Raw genomic sequence first — 12,899 nt, 5'->3', positions numbered from 1 at the left:
CACAGCTGACATTATACTACAATAGTGAAAGACTGAAAGCTTTTCGTCTAAGATCAAGATCCTGACTTTACCCACTTCTCTTTAGCATAGTATTGGAAGGTCTAGCCAGAGCAATTAGGCAAGAGAAAGAAATAAAAGCATCCAAATTGGAATATTATTAGCAGGTAGCATGATCTTGTATCTAATAAACTCTGAAGAATCACACACCTACAAAAAATTGTTGGAGCTAATTCTGTAAAAGTTCAGGATACAAATCAACACACAAAAATCATTCATGTTTCTATATACTAACAAGGAAAAAAATCCCAAAAGGAAATTAAGTAAGCAATTCAATTTACCATAGCATAAAAAAAATAATAAAATACTTAGGGATAAATTTAGTCAGTGTACAAGCACAAGACTTTTACACTGAAAGATATAAAACAATGCTGGAAGAAACTAAGGAAGATGTAAATAAATAGAAAGACACTCTGTGTTCATGGCTTGGAAAACTTAGTATTGTGAACATTACAGTGCTACGCAAAGTGGTCTACAGATTCAACGAAAGCCCTAAAAAATCCCTTTGGTGTTTTTTACAAAGGTGGAAAAACCCATCCTAAAATTCATATGAAATTTCAAAGGACTCAGAATAGCCAACACAATCTTGAAAAACAACAAAGTTGGAGAACTCCCACCTCCTGATTTCAAAAGTTATTACAAAGAGACAGTAGTCAAAACAATGTGGTAGTGGCATAAGGATAGACAAATGGAATAGAATTGAGAACCCATGAATAAAACTTCACTTTATGGTTAGTTGATGTTCAACAAAGGATGCCAAGATCATTCAGTAAAATGAGAACAGTCTCTTCAATAAATAGTACTGGAAAGACTGACATCTACATTTAAAATAATAAAGTTGGGGGGCATCCCAGTGGCTTAGTCCATTGAGCATTCGACTTCGGCTCGGGTCATTATCTTGTGGTTCGTGAGTTCGAGCCCTACATTGGGCTCACTGCTGTCAGCGCAGAGCCTGCTTCAGATCCTCTGTCCCCCTCTCTCTCTCTGCCCCAACCCCACTTGTGCTCTCTCTCTCAAAAATAAACAGTAAAAAAATTTAAATAATGAAGTTGGACCATTACCTTACACTATATACAAAAATTAATTCAAAATTGATCAAAGATCTACTTTTAAGAGCTGAAACTATAAAACTCTTAGAAAAAAAACATAGGGGTGAATCTGTTGGACCTTGGATTAGGCAGTGATTTTTTAAATATGCCAAAGTCACTGGCAACAAAAGAAAAAATAAAATGGTCTTAATCAAAAATAAAAAATTTTGTTCATCAAAGGAAACTATGAAGAGAGTGACAAGACAACCCACAGAATGGAAGGAAATATTTGCAAATTCTACGTCTGATAGGGGTTTAATATCAGAAATGGAAAAGGCTTGAACAGACATTTCTCCAAAGAAGATCAACAACTGGCCAACAAGCACATGAAAAGATTCCCAACACAATTAGTCCTTAGAGAAATGAAAATCACAACCAAAATGAGATGTCACTGCACACCTAACTACGATGGCTATAATAAAAAAAGGACTATAACAAGTGTTGGTAAGGATGTGGAGAAATGGGGACCCTTACACATGATGGTGGGAATATAAAATGGGGCAGCTACTATGGACGACAGCGTGGTAGTTCCTCAAAATGTTAAACATAGAATTATATGTGACCCAGCAACTCCACTCCTAGATATATATCCAAGAAAATTGAAATCAGGGATACAAACATATACTTGTAACACCAATATTCATAGCAGCATTATGTACAATAGCCAAAGGGTAGAAACAACCCAAGTGTCCATCAACAGAAGGATGGATAAACAAAAATGCTACATACCTACAATGGAATATTATTTATTCCTCTCTCTGTCTCTCTGTCTCTCTCTCCTTCTGCCCCTCCCTCCTCGCATGTGTGCACATTCACGCTGTCTCACTCTCTCAAAAATAAAAAAATAATTTTTTTAAAAAAAATTTAAGAAAGGAGGGGCACCTGGGTGGCTCAGTCGGTTAAGCGTCTGACTTCGGCTCAGGTCGTGATCTCGCGCTCCGTGAGCTCAAGCCCCACGTCGGGCTCTGTGCTGACAGCTCAGAGCCTGGAGCCTGTTTCAGATTCTGTGTCTCCCTCTCTCTCTGACCCTCCCCCATTCATGCTATGTCTCTCTCTGTCTCAAAAACAAATAAACGTTAAGAAAAAAAAGAAAAAAAAATTAAGAAAGGAAATAGGTTGTGATAGTTGCAAACAATGCAGACATACTTAAAGCCACTGATTTGTATACTTGAAAATAGTTAAAATTGTAAATTTTATGTTCTATATATTTTACCACAATAAAAATATCTTAAAAGTAAAATAAAGAATAGTTCCTCAGGAGAGCACAAAGATCCCTCCCAACAGAGTTCTCCAAACCCCCTCCTCAAACAATACAAAATGAAGCTTGCCTCACAACACATTAAAAAAAAAAAAATGCGTGTAATCCCAACATCAAAATCCTTAAATAAATAGTAAGCCTTTACTAAAGTTTCTTGAAGAGATACCAAATAAAGGAATTTTTTTTTTTCAAACGAAATATAATACCACCACCACCACCACCACCAAGAAATTCCTAAAACTCCTTATTGGACACCTCTGTCCCCAGAGTCCCTCTGGGCCCTGAAACTCCTTCCCCAGTCATCACCTCCTGCTCTTGACTTTCCTGCATGTTCCATAAAGAGCTGCACACTCAGGCCTGTTGTCTTTCGCAGCTCCCTCCAAATTCTATTCCCCACCTCTGGCTTAACCAGCAATTCTGAATCCTTGAAAGGATCAGGTAGAAAGCTGCAGTTACTCACAGTTAATGTTTTTAATTAACCCTGTCCACAGAATTTGTTCCTTCACTTATCGGGTTGAAAACCCATGCTGATTGTTTATTTGCTGAATCAGGCAGTATTCTCGGCAAAGAAAAGAGACCATCTCCCAAGTGTGATTGTACCACGTGTCAGGGATTTGTGTGCAAAATGGAAACACACAACTACTCTAAAGTTAGTTTTCTGTGTATCTCATCAAGTATATTCTTTCTTTCTTAGAACTTTGAGAAGATAATGCATGTAAGATCGCACTGACATACGAGCATGTGGCACAGCTTCCTGGGAGGAATAAAACAGAAGATACTCTCTGGAGGAAAACTCAACGTTACCTCAAGTTAAAAACTCACCTCAAAGTGAAAAACGTATGGGTGTGCATGATAACAATAAAACAGGTAACCTTCAAACAAATCTTAATGTTTATTTTTACCCTATCTTTCTGAGAGGATTTAAGGTGGCTTGTGTAAATGCCGCCCGGATCCAGCAACATAATTGGGGAGGAACGTGGAATGTGGGGAAGAAGAGCGTAGGATGGATCCAGTGAAGCCAGGAGTGGAGTTGTAGACGAAATGCATACGAGGCCCTAATGTGTATTTAGAGGTGGCCAAAAATTTGACTCTAAGCCTTTCAGCAATGAACTCTGAAGAGGTGTCGCGTCAGTTTACATAATTTGCCATCTAACTACAGGACGGTGAGGTCATGTGTCTTGTTTCCTGATGCTAAGACAAGGCAAGTCTCTTCAGGGATGCAGTCGATAAAAGCCAGAGTTTTCCCTGGTTTTGGCATTTCCTCCTCTCAGGATGTAATCTGATGATGGTTACTATGGTGATGCGCTTAAGCTTTTAGCCAGAGTTAGGTGTAAATCCCAGCCTGCTGGCTCTGAACCCTCCTTTTCATTCCACTCAAGAGAACGTACTGGAAAGCAAGTGAGCAGAAATGATGTTCTTGTAAGATTAACTTTTCATCCTGATTTTTAAACTATAATGTTAACAAAGATACAAACTTTGATCATTTAGCATTCTTTTTATTGTGATAAGAACACTGAACACTGAGCTCTATCCTCATAACAAAATTTTAAGGGTACAGTGCTTTATTGTTGGCTTGTAGGTACAATGTTAAATAGCAGATCTCTAGAGCTTATTCATCTTACTTCGCTGAAACTTTAGGTCAGTTGATTAATACTCCCCATTTCCCCCTCTCCTGGGCCCCTGGTAACCACCGTTCCCATCTTTGATTTTATGAATAGGACTACTCATGTGGAATAACGTAGTTCTCATTTTCTGTGTCCGCCTTATTTCACTCAGCGTACTCCTTTCAAGGTCCATCCACGTTGTCACATTTTGCAGAATTCCCATATTTTTTTAAGGCTAAATAATATTTTATTGTACGTGTGCAGCACATTGTCTTTATCCATTTATCTGTCAATAGACATTTCGGTTGTTCACACGTTAGCTTTTGTAATTAGTGCTGCACTGAACGTGGGAAAGGTAGTATCAAGATCCTGTTTTTAATGATTTTGGATACATACCCAGAAGTGGGATTCTTGAATAATATGGTGGTTCTATATTTTTTGGTAGTTCTGTTTTTTAATTGTTGAGGAACCTCCGTACAGTTTTCCAAAGCAACTGGGCCAGTTTGCATTCCCACCAAGAGTGCCAGCAAGGTCTCCAGTTTGTCCACATCCTAACAAAGACACACATATATACCATCCCAGCAGGTGTAAGATGGCATCTCACTGTGGCTTTGATTTGCATTTCCTTGGTGATAAGTGACAACGGACATTTCTTCATATACCCGTTGGCCATTTGCATGTCTTCTTTGGAGAAAAGTCTGTTCAAGTGCTTAGCCCATTTTATTTATTTCTTAAAAAAAATTTTTATTGCTTATTTATTTTTGAGAGAGAGAGACAGAACATGAGCTGGGGAGGGGCAGAGAAAGAGAGAGACAAAGAATCCAAAGCAGGCTCAGGCTCTGAGCTGTCAGCACAGAGCCTAGCATGCGGCTTGATCTCATGAACTGTGAGACCATGACCTGAGCAAAAGTTGGAAGCTTAACTGACTGGGCCACCCAGGTGCCCCCTTAGCCCAGTTTTTTAAAGGAGTTATTAGGTTTTCTTTGTTACTGAGTTTTATGAGTTCTTTATAGATTTTGGAATCAGATGTATGGCAAATATTTTCTCCCATTCTACAGCCTGACTTTACATTCTGTTGATTGTTTTCTTTATCATGTGGCAACTTTGATTTAGTCCCACTTGTTTATTTTTGTTTTTGTTACCTGTGCCTTTAGTGCTATATCTGTGAAGTCACTGCCAAGACCAGTGTCATGAAGCTTTGCCCATTTTTGTTTGTTTGTTTGTTTGTTTGTTTTCTGGGAGCTTTACCTGTTTGTGTCTTATGTTTAAGCCTTATTGAAAAAAAGTTTAAGAGAGAGAGACAGCACAAGCAGGGTAGGGGCAGATAGGGAGGAAGGAGAGAGAATCCCAGGCAGTCTCCGCGCTGTCAGCACAGAGCCCAATGTGGGGCTTGAACTCATGAACTGTGAAAGCATGACCTGAGACAAAATCAAGAGTCGGGAGCTTAACTGACTGAGCCACACAGGCACCCCTAAGCCTTTGTTTTAGAGCAGGCTGGACCCGGCAGGGAGTGGCCTGCAGGTACCCACACTGCTGACTCAGCCTCCTGTCTACACAGTCCAGACATAGGGATGGGGACCTAGCCTGCCTGGATTCTGGGAGTCACATGGCAGTGTGCAGTTTGCTCCCCCACAACCTAGTGTTGGGCATCCATGCCCTTTAGGCCTGTGTGGCCACGGCCACCCCAACCAACTGGCCATCTGCCTGGGGCAATCGGTTCCCTCTGCCGTACCTCCTGCTGCAGAGGCTGGACAGATTGTTAGGGCCAAATCCCATGTAGCCCTGCTGCTTTTACCAGATGCCCCTCTCCAGACCTGGACTTTCTTATCTGCTCTCTCTGCCCTGGGAAGAAGGGGAAGCTATGGTGTCTGCCATCTCTGTACTCCTCTGTGGTAGATCCATCCAAGCTCCAAGGCTGACAAGACCTAGGCTAGTCCTCTGGGATCCCTCTCAGGAAAGTTGGGGCACTGGACACCCAAACCAATTCCTTCCTCCCCTTGGGAGAAGCCAAGAGTTAGGGGGTTTCTTCCTGATCATATGCTGCTGTGCCGGATGCAGGGACTCTGGGCAGAGGGTGTCCCAAATCTCTCTACTGGCTTTGGGGATTCTGGCTTCACGGTCACCTCGAGTGCAGGAACTTTCCACTTAGTTCCTGGATTGCTTGCAAAGGAAATTTGTTCATGGACTGTTGTTGAGTTGGTGAATTTGCAGAGGGAAGGATGGTCCAGGGCTTCCTACTCTGCCATCTTGCTGACATCACCTCTTGATTATTTAGTATTAGTAATACCTTGCTCACCTCAAAACTCTAGTGTTCCAACATTATGTTTGAGAAGCACATGTGAATTAACAGTAAGGGTATTTCTCAATTTTTCTTCAGAACGCATTAAAAAAAAAAACCTAGGGTAAATCAATTACTGGCTCTTTTTTTTTTATTGTGCAGAAAAATAAGTAGAGTAAAAATCTTCACCTTACTTCCTTCATATTCCCCACTCCTTCAGATCAAATACTATTAGCTGTCAAGTGGCACAGTGGACCACTCTGGAACCGTCCAGAGCTTCAAAAGCATTAAAACAACAAAATTAACAACATATTTCGCCAGCAGATGGCATGTTTCCCTCAGTTGTCTATATATGTGTTCTTCTCTATATGAAGATTTTGATAAGCAAGACATAGATAGGGAAAGGGTATTTCTTTAGGATTATAGAATCCCTTTTGAGCTAAGTGGTCAGAAATCCACTAATCAACGCCCAAAGAGATATACTCAATTAAACCTTAATTTGTGTTGGTGCTGGTCTTGAGATTGAAGTTAGTGGGTGGCAGCACCGTGAGGCAGGCACATGGGAGCTGGGGTTGGCAGGACCTGCAAATATCTTCTTGCCCCATGCGGAAGAAAGGTTAGAAGAGGCTAGAAAGTTGTCAGCGCCCCAGCTCAATGGGCCGATCTTGAATCTCAGTTGGACAGAAAGCACCTGTCTCAGAAATCTCAGCCACTGAGGCTGAAGCAATTGAGGACAGAATCGGATTATGAATTCCACTCTACAAAACAACCCCTTTCTTTTAGGACTGGCTCTCTTATGCACCTTGACCTTGATGCCACAGGTTTTTTGATCGCCCCACTTCATCCCTATAGCCACCTTTTAAGACAGGAGACCTGAAGCATTCTTGGTTGGAGCCGAATACATTCCAGAATCCTCTGATTGGATCCCATTCTCTGTAAATAGATGCCCTCAGGAACATGGACGGGTTTCCTAAAATATACCATGCCCCATTCTATGGCCCTCTTCCCGGACTCTGTTGGTGCCCTTTTTGCTCACTGGGGTGGATGCCCCTGGTACTGATTCTTGCCTGAACTGTGTTTGAACTTGCTCATCCCTTGGAAACTACTTTGGATGACCTCCAAGGTCAGTTTTTTTAATGCTTTTAATAAAGGGAGAAAATTGACTAAGCAATTGTTCATGTGATCTTCAGCGGCTGAAATATTTCAATGACATAATAAATATTTGAAATTCTTACAAGACTAAAAATGTTAATGAAGTTTCAAAAAATGCATCAGTTTGGTTCAACAACAGCATTTGAGATATCCCTTGATACCATGATGGCATTTTATTCATAATACCATTTTTTGCTGAATCCAAGTTCTTTGCACTTCATCATGTGATTCATGTTGTTACAATGTTGTGACGCTTGGAATCGGCCCTCTGGGTATGAGTCTTCCCTGTTAGCTAAATTTCATTGCTAATGAAGTATGCTCGTTTTCGCTTTCAAAGTACATCACTAATGCGATCCACGCTCACCATTATAAAGTGGTTCTCATCTAGATATTCCAGCTACATATTTTAGGATTATCCAGTTAGAAAATGGATCTCATACAAATATTGAGCTAGATACACTGATGCTTACATCATGGACTTTATTACTGCCATGAATTGCCTTGTTAACTACCTCCTAACTGCCATTCTTTACATTCTAGTACAAAGAAACCTCTCTTAGGTAGAAGGGTGAATACCGTAAGACTGTAGCTGTGATCGGCACATTTTCCCTTCAATAAATTTGAAGTAAAAAAAGACGTGAAGACATTGAAGTTTTGGGGTTTTTCAGATTCAAATTGTTTATAGATGGCAATTTCCAAAGTTGACTGGAACATTTGTTGCTTGACACCAACCATGGGGACCGTTACTGACCAGGTATCCAGACACCATGGTCTGAAATGCATTGCTAACATTGTGCCAAGACCAGGCTTTCATGGACTGGTTGCCATCCATGACTGAGTGAGACAGGACACGAGGGCAGAGCTGCTCCCGGGGGATGAGGGACTGGATGTCTCGCTTGTCTCAACGCTCCCCAATAGCCTTGCCAAATTCTCCTTAAGACATCGAGGAAGTCTGGAGTGCATCCACTCAACCTCTCTTCCCTCCCGTTGCCCTGTTCATCTCCCCTCCCGTGTCTCTCAGTAGGTGTTTCCTCGAATGGAATCCTTCCATACTTAACTCCATTTTGTGCCTGCTTCTCCGAGGACCCAGATCAACATACATGTCATCGACAAAACCGTTTTCATGTTTGCGCGTCTACATGGCTTACAACCATACGACATTCCATTTTGTTCTCTCTCCCTTTTTCTCTCTCTCATGATATTTTTGTAGCATCTTCTAAAAGTAACATGTACTGAAAGTAACAAAATACGCAAAAGCACTTACGCTTTGCACTCTTGTGCTCATTTTTTTTTTCTCGTCCTGAAAATTCAATCCGAGTGGAAAATTATTTGTGTCACAAAAATCTGGCATGCCTTAGGAACCACATTTAAACATCCCTGCTCACAAGTAACTGGCAAAATAAACTCTGGTACCTCTAAACTATGTGGTTGTAGAAAATGAAAATACAGTTTTATTTCTTTATGTGGAAAGCCAGTCATGTTACATTATTCTATCATACACTCAAACAGAGAGAGTCTGGAAGGGTTGGCATCAAAATGCTGATTTTAACATTTGGAGTACTTTTCTCTCTGTCTTTTCTCTACTTATCTCTGTTGTTTGAATAACAAAAAGGGGGGATATTTCATTGCCATCCTAGGGTCGAGCGTTCCTTTAGAATACTAATGTTAAGGTAAATACACCATCCCACATACTCCGTTGATCTGAAGAACACATCATTGCTTGCTTATCAGTTAAGTCACCAAGTTGACAATTCACTAACATTTTTGGTTGACATGGCTGTCATTGTTACATGATACATCTTTTAGAGTAAAATGCTTTTCAAGAATTACTTTCCCATTAGGAAATATGATCAGTATTGGTGTATATTATTCTATAACTGAAGCAATGATTGGTTCCTATTGCTCTTTGTGTGGTGATACATGAGCCTTCCCTCGAATAACCGGGCTTTATGTTACTGACCAAGCAGAGCACTTTGGCCTGTTAAGTTAAAATTGAGTAACTCTGGGAGCCCAGATCTTTCTCTAGCAACATGTGAGGTGTCAGATAAGCCCTAGGATAGCCTTTCTCTTTTGGGTTGGCTTATGAGTTCTAAGGTCCCATTCAACTTTCTCATTGCACACTTCCAAATAACCACTTTTGCTTTTTGAGTTGGTGATAACAGCAGGTAGAAATTTGTGGTTAAAAAAACAAAACAAAACAAAACAAACCAACCCCCCAAAGCCAAAACAAAAAACAAACAAAAAACAAACAAAAAACAAACAAACAAAAAACCCCAACCACATGCCCTTCTTTTTTATTTAGGAACTAGTTCCACCCAACAAAAAGTACCCTAAAGCTAGTTCAAGTAAAGGAGTTTTATTGTAAGTTTGCAATGGATAGTTCTTTAAGTATCCAAGGACAGAAACCAAAAGTGTGTTCACACTGCATTGGTTTTAACTAAAAAGTAAGATACTAAGGTTATTTATCCAAATTCTCATGTATCTTAAAAGAAGGCTGGACTGAGAGCAAATCTATTGACATGTCTGTTACACCCTAATTCTTTGGTTTCTCTAGCTGACTGGTTATATTACTAAATTTGAATCATTAAAAAGATTGAGGAGGTTGTATAGACTTTCCCAAGTCAAGAGATTTATCATCTATCTATCTATCTATCTATCTATCATCTATTATCTAATTTATCATCACCATCTATCATCTATGTATCTATCATCTATCATCTATGTCATCTATCTTATCTATCAGTCTATCTTATCTATCATCTATCTTATCTGCCATCTATCATCATCATCTGTCTATCAATCATCTCATCATAATCTATCAATCATCTATCTGTCCATCAACTATACCCTCTTTGAAGTCCTTCGTCACTCATTCCCCAGCTTCCTGAGTATTTGGAGTGTTGAGAATGTGGTCAGTGATGGCTCACAGAGGAAGAGCAGGGCTTTGCCCAAGACGACATCCGGTTTCCAGCTAAGATTTATAAAGAAATATTGGCAGGGCAAAACAATCTTAGTGAGGATTTGGAGAGTCAACATTTTTACCTATCTGTGGTCCAATATCCTGATGGATAATTGACACCATAATCGAGGACTTTCCTCGGTGAACATAACTCTATGGCCCAGCAGTGCTACTTAAACTGACTTATCCCAAGGGACCAATGAAGGATGTGCACAGATATTAGTTATCAAGATGTTGACTCAGTTATTCAGTATGTTCAGTTAAGAAACAACATCAATGCCTCATAACATAAGGGTTGGTAGAGCAAAGCAACCACGGACTACAACGGAGCCATTATAAATGAGGTGGCATCAGCTTTATTGACATGAGAACTCATCTCAATAAGAGGCTGAGTGAAGAAGGAAGGTTAATGAACAATATGTATAATAAGCTCCTGTTTTTTTTTTTTTTTTTTTTTTTTACTCAAATCATTATATAAATGTGTAAGAAACACCTGGACAATTGTACATCAAAATACTAACAGCAATTACCTCTGCATAGTGATGATAGGATTAGGTAGGATTATAATTCCACTACTTGTATTTTATGCACATATTAAATACTTTCTAGAAAATACATGTTTACTGTATTATTGAAAGACCAACAAAATTATTGAAAAAGTAAATGCCTCCCATTGTCCTTAATTATGAAATTTGTTGATCAAAATATTGCAAAAATGCTATTTTTTCCTCACATAAGCAATCCAACCTTCAAATAATTCTCATTTCAATACCTCAGCTTTCCTCTCCACATATTAATATTTACTTCCTCTCACATGTATTTGGATGGAGAAAATATTTAAGGGAGAAAAATAAATCTCTGATCCTCACACAAAGACCACTACCACACTTGTTATATTACTCTTAGTGTGGGCTAATGTTTTTGACTTTTTCATAATAACTGGAGGCCTGCTTAACTCTTTTATCGATTAATCGAACTGATACACACACCCGATTACATATCGTATGATGTATAAATGTGCACAGTTAAGCATCGTATAATGTATCGTTGTTCCTAATGAAGTAGCAAGTTTTGTGTAATATTCAGTATATGATTTCAGTTAAATATTTTAAGTAAACAGTGCTTGAGTATGTAGTCATCTCCAAACTCTTATTTGTATTCAGTATTGCACTGAAAATAGTGTTTACTTTTGTTTTTTCATATGTGTTTGTTTCTCCATTCCCACGAAGAGTTCCATTTCTGATTCCCTTCCCCGAAGAAGCCCTACAATGCTAAGGAGGTAAGCTAGGCTGCCAGGGCCTTTTAATGGCCTTTCTTTGGATGCTCTGCTAAACACGTATCTGGCAGTCCTTAAGGGCCAAGGAAGTTTGGCCTTTCATATAGCAGAAACATACACCGAGTGTTTCTTGGTACCCTTGTGTCAGTCCATCTACTGGATTCCTTTAACTCTGCCGCCCTGGGGTGGTGGTGACACAGGCGTCCTGTTACACTTTTAGGACGAGAGGGGAGCCCATGCCGGCATTCTTACTAGCCCCGTTTCTCCACTCTCCCCTGGCTTACCCACACACCTCATTTCTGCATCCCAGTGGCTTACAGAGGTGAGATTAGATCATGTGTCTGATGATCTTGTGTGAGTGCAACATGTCACTTACTCCTTCTCTGAGAAGCAGGGGCAATGGTAAACCTAAAGGAGATTTTCTATGTAAGCTTTCAGGTCGTTCCTCTACATCCTTGAATGGAAGAGTGAACATAGTTGCCTTTCCAGGGGCAGAGCTGGTGTGGGGCAGTGGCTGAGAACCAGGGGCTTTGGAGTCCTGGCCCTCCCACACTGGGCCCACAGCACCTCTGTAAGCACCAGCTACCAGCAGAGAGACAATTCTTTCAGGCTTGGCATCAAGATGCCTAGGGCATCCTGGGAAATGACATGAGCATCACATACACCGGTGTGAAATTCTTGGGGGTGGAGTCATTGGCATTTAAAGCATCAGAGGAGAAACACACTCTGTTTCTGGTGCCATGTAATGGTTACTAATGAGAAGCGTCAAGGAATGTAAATTCAGAGCCTTTCCACCCAACGGCGTGGTAACCAGAAAATAAGGATCCGGATGTGGTATGTCTGCCTTTCCCTTTTATTTATTTAGTTATCATAATTACTTTTTAGTTTCTAGAGTGTGTCTAGCTAAAAACTCTAGGTGAAAGGCTTCTTTGTAAAAAAACAAAAACAAAACCAAAAACAAACATTACAGTTTTCCATATCCTACTTTTCTAGATTGTTCGAAAATTCCCTTTCATCACAGAAATTCTTGTGCAAACAGTAAACATAGAAAGATCTTTTAAGACATTCATTCTTCATTCCTCTTGCTTCCCTCCTTAGAATCATTGCATTTTCAATCACATTCTGAAACATGACGAACATTCTAACAACAGAAGTCAAGCTGAAATACAACATATTGTAAAAAAAAAAAAAAATGGGGGGGTTTGTTTGTAATATGGCATTCATTTT

The 12,899-nt window shown here is 39.9% G+C and overlaps 1 protein-coding gene across 1 annotated transcript in view; it reads left to right on the top strand.

The window, feature by feature from the left end:
* NME8 (NME/NM23 family member 8) overlaps nt 1–3,264 on the top strand; it is a 56,398-nt gene extending 53,134 nt beyond the window's left edge. The window contains exon 17 of the mRNA XM_047096721.1: nt 3,098–3,264. The gene's annotated coding sequence lies outside the window, so the exon portion shown is untranslated. The remainder of the gene's footprint in view (nt 1–3,097) is intronic.
* Nucleotides 3,265–12,899: the final 9,635 nt, after the last annotated feature.

This window comes from Lynx rufus, unplaced genomic scaffold (assembly GCF_022079265.1).
Source record: "Lynx rufus isolate CCGP_SWC_20201006 ecotype Redwood Valley unplaced genomic scaffold, mLynRuf1.p SCAF_4, whole genome shotgun sequence".
NCBI lineage: Eukaryota > Metazoa > Chordata > Mammalia > Carnivora > Felidae > Lynx > Lynx rufus.
This window is presented reverse-complemented; position numbering and strand designations above follow the sequence as displayed.